Genomic DNA, 18078 nt, shown 5'->3' with positions numbered 1-18078 from the left:
ATCACTTAAAAAAAAAAAAATTGTTTGCTGAGCCACTTTAACTTATTGTAAGAGAGACGCTCTATTGTGGCTTCTTAAATGACAATGAAATTTAGGTTGATTTAGCATAATAGTATGTAAATCTTTAAATATATGTACAGCTATATAGCTTTACATTAATGCATGCAAATATGTCAAGTGATTTAAACCTAAGGATAGGACTTCATATGCAGCAGGATTTAAAAACAAAAATACTAGAAGCATTGTGGTGACATAATCCTGAAAACCATCTGTCTGTAACCTATAATTTTGTTGAAATGTTCCTGCTTAAAATGATAGCATAAACAAATGAAGTTACTGTCTGAAAAAATATGTAGTCTTTTCAGACTGATTCTAAAACTAGTGTAGGTGTGGGAGGGAGAAAAATAGTTACTATTTCTAGCATAAAGAAATAAAAGAATGTATTTCCTTAAGTTACAGCTTTCCAGAAGATATCTTAGATCTTAAATAGGAATTAAATCTAAATATAGATAGTAGTAATCCAAATAATAGTTCACTATATGTGTTACTTCCCACCCACACATACTTTTTTCTCCTCATTTATCAGGATTTTTTGTAAACCTAATTTGGAAAATTAAAAAATTGTGTAACTGTTTACTGAGCATAGGCTAGAGGTAATCAGTCTGGAGAACTGTTTATATATAACGTACCATTCTGATTGTAGTAGAAATGAGCTGCTGTCAATGCCTATTATGAGACTTGTGAAATTTTAGATCTTCAAGTATATGTCCTTATGGGTGCTCCATGTTTGGTATGCCTGTGCCCATGTGCCTTCAATTGGAGAGTTTCATCAGATTGTCCATGGGTTCCCTGCATGCTTCTTATACATCCTTGTGCTCCACACACTGGGTATGTAGGGAGGGGCATACACACTGCTGCTCCAGTTCCTTCTCGGTCTCCTGGAGCTAAAGACAGAGCACTGTGGTGTCCATTAGCTTACCTTTGCTTTGTGCATCATTTTTTTGTCTTTTACTTATTTATTTCCTTTCCTTTCTTATTTCTTCCTTTCGGCACAAGTTTTGTGCTGTTGTGCTCCCCTCTCCTCCCCTCCAACCTTTGCTGGCCATGGCTAGGGCTGCTGCCCTCAGCCTTCCCTCACTTGCGGTCTTTTCTCCCTGTGTGTTATGCCCAAAACTGCAGGTTATGCCTGAAACCCAGTCTTCAAGCCCTGCCAGACCTGCCAGAGGTTTTTCCTCCTGCCAGAATCGCTGGGTGGCTGGCTAAGGCAGGAGCAGATGCAGGGGCTGGCTAGCATGGAAACAGGCATGGGGTAGAGCAGGAAGCAGGAGTGGGCTGGAGAAGGAGCACAGGCAGCCTATCTGAACTAGTAGGCATTGGAAATGTTCCTGGCCAGGTATCCAACTTGGCTGCCAGTACTGGCACCCCCTAGCTTCTCTGTTGGACACAGGAGATGACATGTCTTCTGAATTGGATATTGCCACCAGGATTCAACTACATTCCCTTTCCCACCTCTGTCCCTACAATGTACCCTGAAGAGCAGACTCCGGGAGCCAGTCATCACCCTCCCAGCCAATCTTGGAAGGAGCACCCCTGGAATCCTGCTCCATTTCCTTATTTCTGACCACACTAGGCATTTTGGAACACGTTTCACCGACCTCAGAGTGAACTAGATCACTTGGTAAACTGAGCGCAAGTAAACAAGCATTCTATTACAGCTAACTGTAAATGTATACATCTAGGAACAAAGAATGTAGGCCATACTTATAGGATGGGGGACACTATCCTGGGAAGAGTGGATAATCAGCTGAACATGAGCTCCCAGTGCAAGGCTGTGACAAAAAGGGCAAATGAAATCCTTGGATGCATAAAGAGACGAATCTTGAGAAGAAGTAGAGAGATTATTCTACTTCTGTATTTGGCACTGATGCGACTGCTGCTAGAATACTGTCTCCAGTTCTGATGTCCACAGTTAAAAAAGGATGTTGATAAATTGGAGAAGGTTCAGAGAAGAACCACAAGAATGATTAAAGGATTAGAAAAACATGCCTTATCATGGGCGGCCAATATAAGAGGCCAGAGGAGGCTAAGCCTCCCCAAACAGGATGCGGTGCACCTCCCCATGGAGATGCACTGGCCTGCCGCCTTTGGAGTGCTGCTGCCAAAAGGATGGCTGGGCTGTAGCCCTGCTCCTGCTCATCCTCTTCCCCTATGGCCCCGCCCACGCTGCTCCTCTTCCTGACCCCGCTCCGCCTTTTCTCCCCGAGGTTCTGCCCTCGCTTGCGCCGAGGCCCCGCCGCTTGTGCCTCTCTCCCCCCTCCGCCCACCATATGTTGGTTTTTATAAGGCTAGGGATTCAAAGCTTAAGTAGTCTATATTTCAGAAACCATTTAAGCAATCTTTTTCTCTCTATCCTTTTTTCTCTTAGAAGCCTGGGCCTTTGCGGCTATAGTAACTGGTATGGAAAATCTGTGTAGTACTTTCTGTATGCAGTAAAAGAATGTAGGAGGGAGGGGAAAAGTTGAAGAGCAAAGAGCTTGGTCTAGAAAGAGACCCAGTTCTTCAACTACGTTAAACATTAATTAATGTAAACATGCAACATTAAATACTTCTGTTAAACTCTTACTCCCACATGCAGTGTTAAAGGTGGTACCTGTTATAACAGGCTGGCCTTCTAAGAAGGTCACACTTCTGGAGTCCTCTTTTAAAAACAAACAAAACAAAAGCTGTCCCCAGGGTTTCTTATTCTGCCACCAGACTTCTGGGGAAGAGTCTGGAATGTCCAAAATCCAAACAAACAAGCTCATATAAAAATTTCATATAAAGAAATTTAAAACTTTTAAAATACTGTGGGATTTTGTCTATGCACAAATCTGGACATCAAAATGGAGTTCTTCCTGTTTTCTGGTGGAGACTGACAGCACTTCATCTTAGTGCCTCTTTTCTAATGCAAAGAGGTTGTTTTTTTTTATACTGCCTCCTTTCACAGAATGGCCCACAAATCTGAGCGACTCAGACTTAATTTCCCAGGATCCCTTCCCACTGGCTGAGAGATCTAGGAGTCTTGTTTCTCCTACACTTCAAGGCTCTCCTCCTGAGCTTTGCACCAAGTTAGCAGCCTGGGTTCTCCTCAGATCACAAACTACAACCCCAGGATCACTTCCTCCTTTAGTGGCTGCCTCCTAAGTTTCCTGGGTCTAAACACAGAAAGCCCCCTGAAACGCAGTAGCATAGCACAAGGCTTTCCCTTTTAGTCTTAAAGGGCCAGCATACCCTGTTATACCTGGCTAAAGCATTTTCCAGAGGGTCTGCAATGTCCTATACTTCACAAAACATAAAAACTAACCAAACTATTAGAACCTGAGGAAAAAATAAGAATTAGGAAGCTACAAGCTTCCAGTGTGAAAACCAACTCTAGTGCATCCAAAATGGTTTTTGAATTCTTGCTTGACTAGAACTCCCAGATCTCTTCGAGATTTTCATGAAGGGTAGTTTCTTAATTCAGGGTAACAAACTTGGAAGGCTTTTTTTAGCTGCTTGGAAAGATTCAGGAAGCACTTTAGGCTCAGGCCTTGGAACAGAAATAAACTGACCCTGTTCTTTACAGGTCCGCAAGAGGTTCTCTTCAGCTACAAAACCCTCATATCTGAGAAAGGGGAATCTGCTAGAGCCCTCTGTGGTACAGGTCGCTGCACTGATGCTTGGAACTACTTTGAATTCCATCTCTTCTGCACAGGAGCATGAGTCAATTGCTCATGGTGCAGACAGGTCAGCAGTCCTCTCCAAAGTGCAGAGGTAATCCTAGTGCCAGTTAGGTCTCTGAATATGGAGATCATAGTAAAGTCAGCTGTCTTGGTGCTGGACTCCAAGAGCTCAACTATAGTTGGGATCCTGAGGTGGTCTCTTCTTTCAGTCACAGCTGAAAAACTTCTCCAAGCCATTTCCAAAATTCCAGCATCACTTCTGATAAAGTTAGTGGTGAGTACTGATGACCAGCTGACACCTCCTTCTGGTGTCCCATTGATGTCCAGTCTGGGCAATATGTTGAGGCTTCTCTTCTTTCTGCAAAAAGGGGACATGGAAGCATTCATATCAGAAGGACCCTTCCTCAGGTCTAGACCCTGAGAAGAGGAAGATAAAGAATCATCATTGCCACCAGAGTAGGAGTCAGGTCAGAACCAAGAATTTCAGTTCTACAGCCTTCTGTTCTGGAAGCCTTTGAGCCCATTCTGATTTTTCATATGCCTTTTGAGATCCTTTTGGTTTTAGGAGAACAAACTGGGTTATTGGTGCTGCCTCCTGCTAGGCTGCTCCAGTCCAGAGCTCTTTTTAAGCCACTGAGTAAATCCATGTTTAGGACCATTGGTCCTGGAAATTTATAATCTATACATCCCTTGTTTTTAAAGCATATTTGCAACTCAAATTAGTCCCACTTTGAAATGGGCAGAAGGATTTGCCAAGTGAGCTCATTATTCGTAGACATGCCATGCCTGGTGATCAAGACCTTGTTGGGTCATAGTGCTTCTGAATTGTCATATTGCTTTAATATCCCTTTTCCAGCATTCCCTTACAACTATGTACCAGTTTCTTCCCCAGATCAAAGAACTGCAGTGCTCCAGTCAGCAACATAATCCTTTGGCTCTGGCTGTTATCAGCGGCAAAATCTTCCTTTTCAAGACATCGTCTAAAATCATCCTTCCATCTGTTGACTGGTGTCTCCTTTCATCTTTCCCTTGGCCCATAATTTATATACAGTGGCCTCCTCAGCTCCTTTCACTGACATGCCCGTTACACACTCGCTATCTCATATTAATTTTATTTTCCTGTCCATTCAGCCTGTGTATAGTGCATCTCTCCCCCCGCCCCCAACGCTCTAGGAGGCACCTTATTCCAACCAACAGATCCTCCATTTTGCTGCCTATGCAGCCTCCTCCTGTTCCAATTGTTGCGATCTCTATTCCACAGACCATCTTCTTAATATCAAGCAGCAGTAAGATGGAGTCTATTTTTGGCTAATTTAGGAGAAAGGGAATTAAACCTATTTTTTTTTTATCCATCTTCACATGGTATTACTGGGGGATCTTGCTGTAGCTCCCAGATGGTCTTTTTTGCCTAAAAAGAAGTCTGACTCTATGCAGCCAGAAAATATATTTTATTGTGATTGGATTGGATACATGATTTTTCCATATCCTGATGGAGATGAATTTTGCTGGACCTCTTATGTAAGCCTGAATCAGGTTCATGCGTGAATTCCCTTCCTGAAAGAATGGAAGGGGTGTGTGTGTGTGTGTGTAGAGTAAAACATTGACAGCCTTTTATGTTTTCATCTTCTCTATTGTTAGAAGTGTGCTATGCTGGAGGACAGAACTGGGGAATGAGCAATGCGTAATGAGATTCAGTATTTTGTTTTGGGTTTACGTAGGGATTGGAAGTACTTAAGTTGATTTAAATAATTGAAAACATTTGGGTCTAGATTTGGCTTGATAGAGTCTTTTGTATGATGCAACTTCTTGCTTTTATTATAGTATGAATGCTGTGTTGCTGACTGTTTCATTCATTCATCTTTTGCATGTTTTAAGAACAAACAAGTTTGGAGGAGAAAATCCCTAAGCGTAGAATTGACAACTTCCACAAAATTGTACCATGTTCATTTTGTGTGAGATGTTTACTTTGTGCCTTTTACAGTAAGTTTCTCGCAATAAAGATACAGATTTCAGTACACCTCAATCAACATGATCCTCTGTTACTCTAAACAACAAATATTGTGGGGATGCAGGGGGCAGCGGGATAATGACTTTTCACAACCTGTGATACCCAGACTTTTGCATTGATTTGTAAATATTACAAAACTAAAAAAGAAACAAACATTCTATTGTCTCTTAAAATCAAAATTGTCTGCATTTGAGTATTTTCAGTTTAACCCTATAACTAACTGTGAAAGAAAAGAGTATTGCTCAACATTTTCCATTGGCTATGGAAAAGTGCAATACATCAAGCTGATTACAGTTGACAGCTGGCTTGATCTCGCCATGATTAGGTCTTTCACTGCTGGCAAAATCCACTAGCCTTTTCCGTTCACTGATTGCTGATGAATGCAGAGAGACCGCTTTCCATATTGATAAAGGATAGGGGGAAAAGTCCCTCTGTTTAGTGTAGAAAAAGATACAAAACCTTACTTGTTATTGATTATACCTAGCCATGAAGGCATGAGAGAGAGCTCATCATGTAGGATTTCTGTGGTCATTTGCTAACTTGGCTTAAACAATTAACATGGTTGCTGTAGGTAGAGAATAGCAGAAAAAATGGAGTTGAAGCATGTTGAAGGAACGCAAGAGTTTACAGCTGATGGGCAATGCAGCAAAATAAAGATGTGCTCTTTTACAATTACATGGGAAAGTATCCAGCAGGTAATTAATTACTTTACAAAAATTGTTAGTTTTACACTTAAATAATAGTTTGTTTTGCAAACAGTTCATTAAAGTACTGTATTACTTTTTCACTTGAATTTAAATTATTGTGGTTTTGGAGTCACATGACCAGAATGCAAACTAGTTTGTTTTAATAACTATAGTTTTTAGCATTGAAAATGCAATTCTGAAAAACAGGTTATTGTTTGGCATACAGATAACACACAAGCTGCTAATTGTAAGTTATAAAACTGTAGTCATTTTAAAACATGACAAGTAAATTATTTAAAAGGAAACGTGAGGAGCTATCTGTGAGAAGTACAAGTCACACACTAATCATAAAATTGCTTTCAAATACAGGCTACTTATTTTTCAATGCATTTGTACTTGCTTTTGGAAATATTTTGTTGTATCATTATCATGTAAACAGTATGACATCACCACTGTAAAACAAAGCATTTGAAACCATTACTTAAGGGAAAAATAAACACATTTGGTACTAACCATATTATTTAAGAGACCTGTAATGATATGCTTTTTTAACCATAATGGACTGGCATATCAAAATAAGATGTTTTTCTTCTTTAATACCCAGAAAATCGAGTTCCAAAAGCTTATTTTTAAAGAAACTCACAATGTTTACTTTGAAAGCTTAATGAGACATGGCTATTACTCATAATTACTCTGAGTAAAAGATTGGTACCATAAACAAGTTTAAAGTTTTATACATAACTGGTCTCCTGCAAGTTACTTCCATGCTTATGCATGAAAAGCTTTTTTTTTTTTTTATGGATATATGTTTCTAGTCAGGAGGATGAGAAGGGGAAATATATATGTCTCTGTGCTGCTGCAAGTAAAAACTATGATATTTTCAACTTGCATGTGTAGCTGAATAAAAAGAGTTTGTTTTTTTGTGTTCTTTTATAAGTTTCTTTGGAATTCATTTACTTTTTTCCTTATACTGTAGAAATCGTTTATAAGCAGTCCTGTTTTATCCAATACTTATTAACATGTGCTCACTATATATTTGTACAATAGGTAAATACATCCATTTGCAGCTTTTTTTAATTGTTATAGAATCATAGAAACATAGGGCTGATAGGGACCTCAAGAAATCCAATCCCCTGAGCTGAGGCAGGACCAAGTCGTGGAGTCAGTTTCCTGTTTTTGTTTTTGTTTAATTAGTTTGTTTTCTGAAACTAATACCTGGATAGCTGCTGGTCTGCTTTGCCAGAGAAAAATAAGCGGTTATTACACTTGAAAGTTCTGAACATTGGAGAAAACATTAATAAGTGATTGGCTCTGAAGTTTGGGACTTAAAGTAGCCTAAAACCTTTATTTGTAGACTGATCCAATTGTGTCAGCATGAAGTAGGGGTTGCTACCAGAATACTCCTTTTTAGGAAGAGCTATCGAGACTTTGACAAATATAGGAAAAGTGAAATTCGTCTGCAAATTGTGATGCAGTACAGCTGGTATAATATTTTGCATTTTAAAGTAATTGAGTATTATTTAATGCACAAAAATACTGAATGCTCTTCCATTGTAGGTGTCTAAATAAAATTACCAGATTAAATCTGTGCTAGATTGAAGGTTGTACTACACAATCGTACTTAATGATTGTCTGCAGATAGCTTATGTTAACTTTGTTAATCTTTATTTTTTAATTTCTAAAATTGTGTTTGCTTTATCTGTGTTTGATTAGCTTGTTCATCTCCATGAGCCTAAAAAAGGCACTGGATTTTTAATCATTGGATTTTTAAATGGATTTCTGCTGCTGGCATTTTCTGACCTAATTTAAAAAATGCAAGGCAGAATTGTGGATACAACCATTAAACTGGAAATAATGTCATCTGCACAGAGATCAGCAAACATTCTATTTTAGTTAAAATAGAACCAGATACTCATTTTGTAATGTTAAATATAGGTCTGTTCACAACACTTCCAAAATGTACCATACCATAACAAGGTCAACTTCCTATATGAAATACAGGCAAGGGAAGTCACAAAAGATTAAACTGTTTAATTAGACTTTGGGTGTGGGGAGGGGATTATCAAATCTTTAACTCGGTGGTATCCAGGCTTTTCAGGCTGAGGGCCGAACATTACCTCAGAAGGCCAACTGGTCCCAGTAAGTACTTCGGAGCAGACTCTCTGCCCTGTGGTGCTTTCTTTGTGCTGTTCAGGTGGTAAAAAGACAGCAGAAACCAATTGGAAGTTTCAGTGGATATAATAACCAGAGTAACCAACTCTTATATCCCTCTCCCTGCTGCCCCTGGCATTAAGAAAAGGCTGTGTTGAGGAAGGGTGACTAGAATTTGCAGCACTCTGGCAATTCCCAACTGTGCGATGGTCTCTTGGGCACCATAGCCAGTTAGGTTAAGTCGATAGCAGCCCCCAGGGTACCTTAGCTTGCAGTAGGACTAAGGCATAGAATTGGAAAGCTATATTTGGTTGGTGGGTCTCTGCTTCTCCTCCTTTTCCCTGTCCTGGGTGGTTGTTTGGGGGAATGTAGCAATCCTGTTAGATGCAGCAGACAGACAAGCTCCTATCCTGTTTTCTGTAGATTTCTGCAGTCTGGCAAGGAAACGGGCAGTGGAGCAACCAGAACTGCTCTCTCCTCCCTCCCCTATGAATGCAGCAGGGGGAAGAGGCACATAAGGGATGTGGTGGGGGGGCTGGACAGCAGCCACCTATTTGAGGGTGATGTTTGAGGATTCTGGGAGCCTTGCCTCCAACCTGGACCTCACTGGCCAGGCACAACTCTGCACCTACCTCAATTCATTCTACAACTCCTCTTGTGCATGTGCATGTGCACACCCCCATTCTGAAGTCACTCATTCTTCACACCCATTCCATCCCTCCAAATCTGCCCATTCCACAAGCACTTTTACCCACACCCAGATCTGCCAACTCTGTGGAGTCTCTCTGTTGCTTATGGGTTTTTAGACCCTTCTACATGCCTCTGAGGGTAAACTAATTTAGATAAACTTTTTCATCTCATTGGCTGCTTTTCCCTAATACCCCACTTGTTAGAAAAGGGCAGCCAGTCATATAACTGCTACACACATTGATGGAAAACTCCCACTTCTCAGCTGTTCCAAACCTGAGAAACAACTTGTTGCCACCTTCTAGCCCTTCCTACCCCGTCCTTGTAGCTTGATAAGATGCTGGTGTTGCTTCTTTTCACACTGTAGAGTTCTGTTCCTGGCCATGAGGCCCAGGATAGGGATGTGATTCCTGAAATCCCCAACCCCATTAAAGTAGGTGGCTGTTGCTGCATTCCCCACTTTGTACTGTTGCTTCTGCATGTGCCCCTGCTGCCAGGACTACTCCCGCCCCATCATATAGCCCGACCCCTTATGCTACCTTCAAACCTTGATGTGCTGCTACCCCCTAGCACCACCTCAAAATAAGACAACTCTTCCCTCTCCCACCTAACCACAGGTCCAACCTTATTGCTAACCAGGTTTTTTTTCTGGGGGGTTCTGATGACCGCCCCCTCTCCCATTCATCTGTCTTCAGGATGTGGCCAGATCTCCCCTCATGTCTTTGGAGGAGGCTAACAAGGGAGAGGTTGCTGTCTAATCAAACAGAGCAAGGAATTTAGTGAGCAGGGAGAAGAAAAATGGCCATACTTCCATCTGACATGGCCCTGCTCAGCTCTGTAGGCAGACTGAACTTTGCTGGCCCAGGGGAAGCCCCACCTCTGTAGGAGGGGTTTCCCTATGCATGTGTTGGAGAAAACCCCTTATTAGCAGGGAATGCCTTAAATTGAGGTGGAGCTACCTCATGGCTGGCAGAGGTCAGTCTGCTGGAAGGCCTGGGCATTGCTGGGGTTGGGAATGGCTACCTCCCTTTCCCTGAAGATTCTGCTGTCTATTGGATTGGGGACACAGTGGTCCCCTGAAGACAATGGGAGGAGAAGGGAGATGCCATCTGGGCAAGTCCCAGAAGACACCTCTAGTGAATAGAGAGCCGGGACCTGGGGCTAGGTGTGGGTGTAGAGGGGCAGCAGCACCACATCAAGGGGATTTGAGATACTAACGTAAATGAGGGAATGGGGGCAGGCAGCACTGGGCTCAGGGGCAGCACACCAGATGGGGAGAGGAAGGCAGCACATAGGGGCAAGAACATGTGAGAGAAGGTGGAGCCCTGGGCAACAGCTACCTATTTCAGGAGACTGGTGATACTGGAGGCTCCCCTGGCCTGGTGCAGAACTCTGGAGAGGGAGGAAGCAGTGTCAGTATCTTCATCTCCTTTCTGTCCTTGGGGAGGGGGAGAATAGGGTGGACAGGAACTACTGGTTAAGGGTTTGTAATGGATATCTCTATTACAGCTAACACGTGTTGCCAGTTTTTGTGACTTTATCATGAGTTGCAAAATATTTGTTATTTTCCTCAAGCAACAGCTCCTGGAATCCTGAGATTCTCTGGTTATTTTATTTTATTTTATGAAAGTTTCTAGCCCTTGTGGTTATGGAGAAAATCTGGAAAATGTGACCTGACTGAACTCTGAAGGCTTCTTCCCCGCTGCAGTGTATTTTTTAAATCTCACGGTTTTGTGGGCTTTTCTTACGACTTTTGAACAGTTGGGGTTGGCAGTACAACTAACAGCCAGCTGAGATACTCACTTTAACTTGAAGGATAGTGTCTTTGGGAGTGGGCTGGATGGAAGCTCCTGGGATCTATCCTCATTGATTAAGAATGTCTGTCTGCATTACACAGATGCTCTGCTTGTTGAAGAAATTCTGTGTGAGTTCAGATGCAGTGTTTTCTCTGCCAGTCTTCTGGGCTGCCTGTAGATGAGTCATTTCATTATGACTCATAAGCAAATTAGGTAGGTAGGGGGAGACATGCCAGGAGAGAGGGTAGACAACAGGAGAGAGACTTCTATCCCAAAACCGTGCTGTAAAGGAAGAAGAGAAGAAACAAGAGGATCAAGAAAATAGACCTCAGAGTACCCAGACTGAAATGTGGAAATAATTATTTAATCACATATATATTTTATAAATGATAAAAATATTTAAATGGTAAGGCATTTCTTGAGATGGTTTAGTAATAGAATAGTACAGAAACTGGTTTATAATCTGACTTTCGGTTCGCCAGTGCCACAGATATTACTGTTCTGCAAAATGGTAGCCACCAGCAGGAGAATCATACATCAGAAATTAAAATTTCAAGCCCCATTGTATGTGGGTGTCCCATGACCAGCTCGTAGGGACATCACTTTTTCATGATGTTTGAAATGGGCAGTTTTTATTCCAGCAATACCGGTCTACAGATGAAACAATGAGGAGTCCTTGTGTCACCTTAGAGACTAACAAGCAGGATACCAAAGGAGGAAAAAGAACTTTTGAAGTGGTAAGAGAGTGGCCCATTACAGACAGTTGACAAGAAGGTGTGAGTAACAGTAGGGAGAAATTAGTATTGAGGAAATTAACTTTAGGTTTTGCTTTAAAAGTTATTTTTCCTCCCTTGGTATCCTGTTAATTGATTTATCTCGTTAGACTGACCTCACACTTGGTAAAGCAACCCCCATCCTTTCATGTATTTATACCTGCTTCTGTATTTTTCACTTCATACATCTGATGAAGTGGGTTCTAGCCCACGAAAGCTTATGCCCAAATACATTTGTTAGTCTCTAAGGTGCCACAAGGACTCCTCGTTGTTTTTGCTGATACAGACTAACACGGCTACCTCTCTGAAACCTGTCTACAGATGGGCAACTGAGGTGTATAGAGAGGCTAAGTGACTTGCCCAAGATCACACAGGGAACTGGCAGAACAGGAAACTGAATCTTCGTCTTCCATATTCCAAGCCAGTGCCCCAACCACTGGGATATCCTTCCTCCCCTCAAGCCTTGTTATTTGTTGCAAATTGCTCTTGCCAGATGAGCTTTCAAGATGATACGATGAGCAAAACAGGTGCAACATTTAAAAAAAATGTTTACTACCTGTAAGCAATTCATGGGCATAGACGGGAAGTACTTTGTGAATGCTTTTGTTTATGAGAGGTAGTTTATTACACATCTGTAATGTTTGATAACTGAATCAACAACATTTATTTAGGAGTTCATTTTAGAGTGTAAGACTCCCAAGTGATGAATGTAAAGAAAATTACAGTTCAGCAGACCCATCTCCTGGAACTTATCACTATATTGCAAGTGAATTTGTGGAATCTGGAGGAGTAAATATTTGCAGTGCTCTTGTTGTTGTTGTAAAAAGTGCAATCCCAGAGGAGGTAGATTTTCCTTGCTGCAGGAATAGGGAGATGTTTTAAGGCTTAAATGTGATAGGTTCAGGTTTGTTGTGAAAGGCGAGTGACGCCATGTAATAGCTAGTATGAGTAGAAGAAATTTATTGGAAGGATGATCTCATTAAGGATACATACTGTGCTGTTTTTCATTATACTGTAACACAACAGTACTTCTGAAGAAGGACTTGGACTGACTAAAAAACTGTTCCAAACTTTCCCTTGTTTTCTCAGTAGTTTTGCTTGAATTGAATACAGATTATTATAAACTACATCAGTGAAGATAAAATGGTTGAAACAAACTGATTTATTCAACTAGATCTTGACAAGAGAAAATATGTTGGAATTTTTGCCTTTTTGCTAAATTTCCTGATGTTTCAAAGACTATGCTACTGTACGTGGGACGTCTAACATATGTTGGTTTTTACAATCTTTCTGAAAATAATTAACTTGAAACTGAAGAGGAATCTTGCTCGGTTTCTGTACTTCATTTCTCATGTGGATGAAAAGAAGGCAGCAGCGAGTGAAACTGCAGGTTTAAATCTCCTCCCTCCCCTTCTGCTCAACACTGTGTAGTTATTTTAATAGTGAAAGGCACTTCGCCATAATGGTTTTCAGTAAAATAAAGATTTAGAAGTTTTAGAGAAGATTTGTAACTAAAATGCAGGCTATCAGGGTTTTCTTGTTTGTTTTTTGCAGATTATATAAATAGCTTTTTTTAAACCTTTATGTATGTAAGTTAAATGTTTTTGCACTATGAAATTAGTTTATATACAAATATTCTCAGAGGCTTCTATAAGGAGAGGCTAATGTATGAATTTATCATGCTCTCCTGTTCTATATGCTGTGGCATGTGTTAAGCATAATAATAGATTTTAAAAGATATGCATAAAACATACTGATCTAGAGTAGCGCACTGAGTTCTTAGTTATCAGGAGTCAAATTGGGATGGCTTGTGGTGGCTCTGAAAACCAATTATTTTCTTAAAGATTGTCATTTTGTACTCCAGGATCTGAGCTTTCATTTTGGGAAAAAAAAAAAAAGTGTTTAGCCTTATTGTTGGGATGATGATCTTGAAAATGTGAACAAAATAACCTGATGCAGCGATGTTTTCCTGAGTCTGCAGACATTCTGAACAATAGCTCTGAGAGATGTGGATTGCTGCCATATGTCTTAGGCGGGAAGAGAGGGGGCAGTCTGAAGCTTAAGGATGATAATTTAAATGTCAGTATTGCCAACTTTCACTGCTGATCAAAGCATACAAGAAGGAAGGACTTTGCAGATCTGCACAGTTTAGTGCAAGTGGTGTCTCATTTTGTATAAAGTCTGTGGTGCATGGGAGAATACTACCTATTTTCCCCATTCTGACCCTTGGAGTCATCAAGCAGGGAGAACCGGGAAGCATCTGCACCCTACCAGTCAGGAGCCAAGCCTGAAGTCCACCAAACACAAAAAGGATCAGGGATATCCTGAGCCCAACTGAGGGATCCAAGCCCAAGAAGACCAGCTGAGCCCAGAGAGTATCTGAGCCCTATAGGGAGTCATGCCTAAGAAACGCAACAGAGCACGTGTGATTATTTTCAACATGTGCACAATATACTAGGAGCAGCATTTCATTTTGGTATCTTATCTTTGTGTCTTTAAGTGAACATATGCTGATTTGTGGATGGAACTTAGAAAAGTACTGCTACTTTCTTTTTCATTTTGAGCCCTGCTTTAATATATAGCTCATTGTAAAATGTCTTGGCCATTTCATGGTAATAGTAAGCAGCAAGCTTAGAGAAGGTATGAGACCTATAAAGGAGAATACCGTGGAAAAGATGTCTATGTTACAGTCATGCTACTTAAAAAATTAGTACAAACTACTAATATCTAGGATTTTCCCTCATTTGGTAAATCAAATTAATAGCAAAGTGTTCTATATCTGATCTAGACATTATGCAAGTGTTTTTATACCCCTTGATTTTAGGGCCACTATTCCATACCCTACCCGTTTAATCACCTATTCATCTTTTATAAACAGTTTCCATTGATGCTGACATTTACTAGGAGCAGGGTTACATGGAGCAGGGTTACTATTTCCAATATGAACTCTAATTCTGCTCTATAATATGACCAGCAGGAGGTGTTCACAGAGTGGAATTCCCTATGGAATTTAAGTGAGTCATGTTTATATCATACTGACGCCTCAGCAGCTTGAAAAGGAAATATTCCAAATTTGGATCTCCCTAGTGACTGAACTGCTTTCATGCATCTGAGCTGATTTTGTGTGTGTGTATGTATGTGTGAGTTTATGTAATAGTATATACAATTTATATATTCAGGCTATAGTTAAACTTGCACATTTGTTGATTTACTGTAGGGTAAGTGATGACAGACCAACAGCTTGTTTTCTAAATTAAAATGTCTATAAAAATTCTTTCCAATCTGAATTTCAGGATGGATATAAAATAAAAACCTGAATGGAAATCATTTGCGTTTCCTTTACATAAAAATGAAATGTAATTCAGTCAAAAAAACCCCCCAAAAAACAAAGTTTGAAATAATTAGCAGATATTGAGGCAGAATAGTGTACTGGAATGAGTTTGGTTATGAGAATATGAAACCTTCCTGAGTTCTAATCCTTGCTTTGCTATTGATTTAGTATGTAGCATTGGGCAAGTAACTTATCCTCTGTGTTTGTTCCTCATCTGTCAAATGGGAAGGATACTTAACTCATAGGAATGTTTTGAAGGATTAGCTAAGTGTTTGTGCAGTGCTTTGACAATAGGAAATGACTATGTGCATATTACTTTTTATTATGCTATCACTGGGTGCTATTGGATAAAAAGGACACTCATCTGAAAGGAACATTTAAATATTCTGTGTTGTAAAGTATGACCTCTCAGGAAGACTATGAAGTTAGTGATATTGTTAAGATATTGTTATATATAAAATATAAAAAATGTTAAAATGCATTATTTGCCATTCCTTCCCTCCCCCCCTCCTATGCAGCAATCCCTGTTGCAATATGAATATACAGTAGTTTTATGAGTCTGTTCTTGTGACTAGGGGAACCTTTGCTTCTTTTCATTCTATATTGTGAAGGGCAACAAAGAAGCAGAAACCCCACCTTAATGTGAGCTTGTCAAAATCATTGCTTTCCATTCCCCACTACTTGGACCTCAAAGAAACCACTCTGCAGGGACACAAAGACTGGAGATCTGTAGATTTCCAGAGCAGTGTGTAGCAGAGCTGGAGGTCAGTTACTCAAGTGCCCTGTTTCTCTGTTACCTGGCGGATTTCAGAGCAGGAGTTTTCCTCTCTTGGGGTTGGGGCTAAGACACTGGTATGGCAGAGGATCGGTTGGCAGCTCAGATCATTACAGAACTATAATGCAAGGCAACTTGGGAGGACCAGGGAGCAGAGACTCTGAACCAGATCTCCTCTCAGATGCCAGGATATGTGGGGTTTGTCTTAGATTTCCCTGTGATTGTTCCTTTGCCTTGTCTATGAATCTTAAAATCTCTCTTCCCTTGTGTAAGCATTGTTTTGAGTTTCATCTCACAACACTTCCAAAGCGCTTTTTAACTTCCTTTGATTTTTCTTTGGGAGTGCTTGTAATGGGGTAGGATATGGTGTACATTTAACTTCGTTATTAATAATGTAATCTTATACATTGGCTCAAATGCTGCACTGAATGTAGAATGATTACAATGCCAGCACAATACCCTGCCTGTTTCATTACTAAACTTTACTGATTGCATTACATTTCAAACCAGTTGTAACAGAAGTTGCACTATTTTCGCCTACCAACTCTTCCAACTATTCAGGTGTTGGCATACTATGTTCTGTTTGACAAGAATGTAGTGCAGTTCTGGTATTGCAACATTCATTTATCTAAGTGTAGCAGAGCAGATATTTGGAGAGAAAGAGAGCAGTTTCAACTTTTGGAATTTACTTTCGCTTTGTTTTTTATACTCCCACTTTTAAAAAAATTCTTTTTATGAACATGTTTCACAGAGTAGAAGGCCTGAGTGTATAGGTAGAAATGACTTGGGTTTTTTTAATAAAAGACTATGAGATTATTGAAATAATTTGAATAGTATATTAGATTCCTGTTAAAACAATACTTAGCATTTCATATCTTGAAAGTGCCTTACAAATTGTAAATAATATTCAGTAATTGCTCCTCATTAACAAAGTGTTAAAATTGCCCAAATAGTAGATGATTTGGCTTCAGTTTTGTGAAGGTTTTTGTTACCTTTCACATGCAAAATTTGTGAAAACACTGCACAATAATTTGTTGGCCTCAATTTAATTTATATTAAATCTGCCAAAAAATGGATCTTAAGCTGTAATAGCTCATCAAAAAATGGTAGCTTTCCTATATTTTGTTTTTGTTTTTCTCGTTTTTATTAATATTTATTGCCACTGGAGAAAAACTGCTTTCATGTGCTGTTGTGGGGGAGAAAAAATAGGATTTTTAACTCTTTAAAGCTTGTGATGGCCATCTTGTGTGTAATCCTTATGAGGAATTTTCATGACTGTCTGAAGCGTGAAAATCTTTACTTTCACTGGGAAGTTAACAAAAAAAGCCCCATGTGCATTCTTTTTGATATCTGTATTGGCAAAAGTCAGAATGGTCTTTAGGATTTCTTTGAGAGGACCACTGAGATGATTCATGACAACACCACATGTAACTTGCTCAATTTAAATAAGGGTGGGAGAGACAACCTTTAGGCCAGAAACTGGAAATCTGCCATAGAAATTCAATAAAAATAAACACATTTAAAATAAATAATTATCAAACCTAAAAGATGTATCTATTCCAGCTTTTCCCTTCTCTATCTTTCCCGCCCCTTTTGTCTCTCTGTCTTACTCCTTCTTTGGCATTGTACCATTTTCATTTTTGTGTACTGTTTTCTGTTGTTCTCTTTTTCTCTTATCTTTTGGTCTACTCTTTCTTTGAGTAGCAGCATTGTTTTCTCCATATTTGCTTCCCTTCTTCATCCACTTCCTTGCTTTTTCATGTTAACTTTTCTCTTCCGCCTTGTATTCTCTTCTCTCCCGATGGTATCATCTATCTTCTGCCTCCCACTGCCTTCCTTCTTATAGGGGTCCATCCTTCCTCTTCTACTATGGGAGCTGTTATTAGGGATGGGGTGCCTCTCTTGCTGCCCCTCTGCGGACATGTCTGCACTGCCTCTCGGAGCAAGCCTCCCAGTCTTGGTCCAGAGACTCCGCGCTATAAAAATATCTGTGTAGGACAGTGCTTTGATGTGGGCTTGGGTTGGAGCTAGGGCTCTCAAGCCCACCTCTCCCCCCAGGCTTAAGAGCCTGAAAGACTCTTAGATTTTTAAAGAGACTACACTTTGAATAATAATTGTTAGAAATTAATTCCTGCATGTGCTTTTGCTCACAAAATACATAGTTCACCAT

The 18078-nt window shown here is 40.2% G+C and overlaps 1 protein-coding gene across 3 annotated transcripts in view; it reads left to right on the top strand.

The window, feature by feature from the left end:
- The window catches only part of PPP1R13B (protein phosphatase 1 regulatory subunit 13B), a 112454-nt gene that overhangs the window by 65869 nt on the left and 28507 nt on the right, over positions 1–18078 (top strand). The gene's annotated exons all lie outside the window — the stretch shown is intronic.

Source organism: Terrapene carolina, unplaced genomic scaffold (assembly GCF_002925995.2).
Source record: "Terrapene carolina triunguis isolate 2854851 unplaced genomic scaffold, T_m_triunguis-2.0 Scaffold189, whole genome shotgun sequence".
NCBI lineage: Eukaryota > Metazoa > Chordata > Testudines > Emydidae > Terrapene > Terrapene triunguis.
Note: the sequence above shows the minus strand (reverse complement) of the source record. Positions and strands in the feature narration are given on the sequence as shown.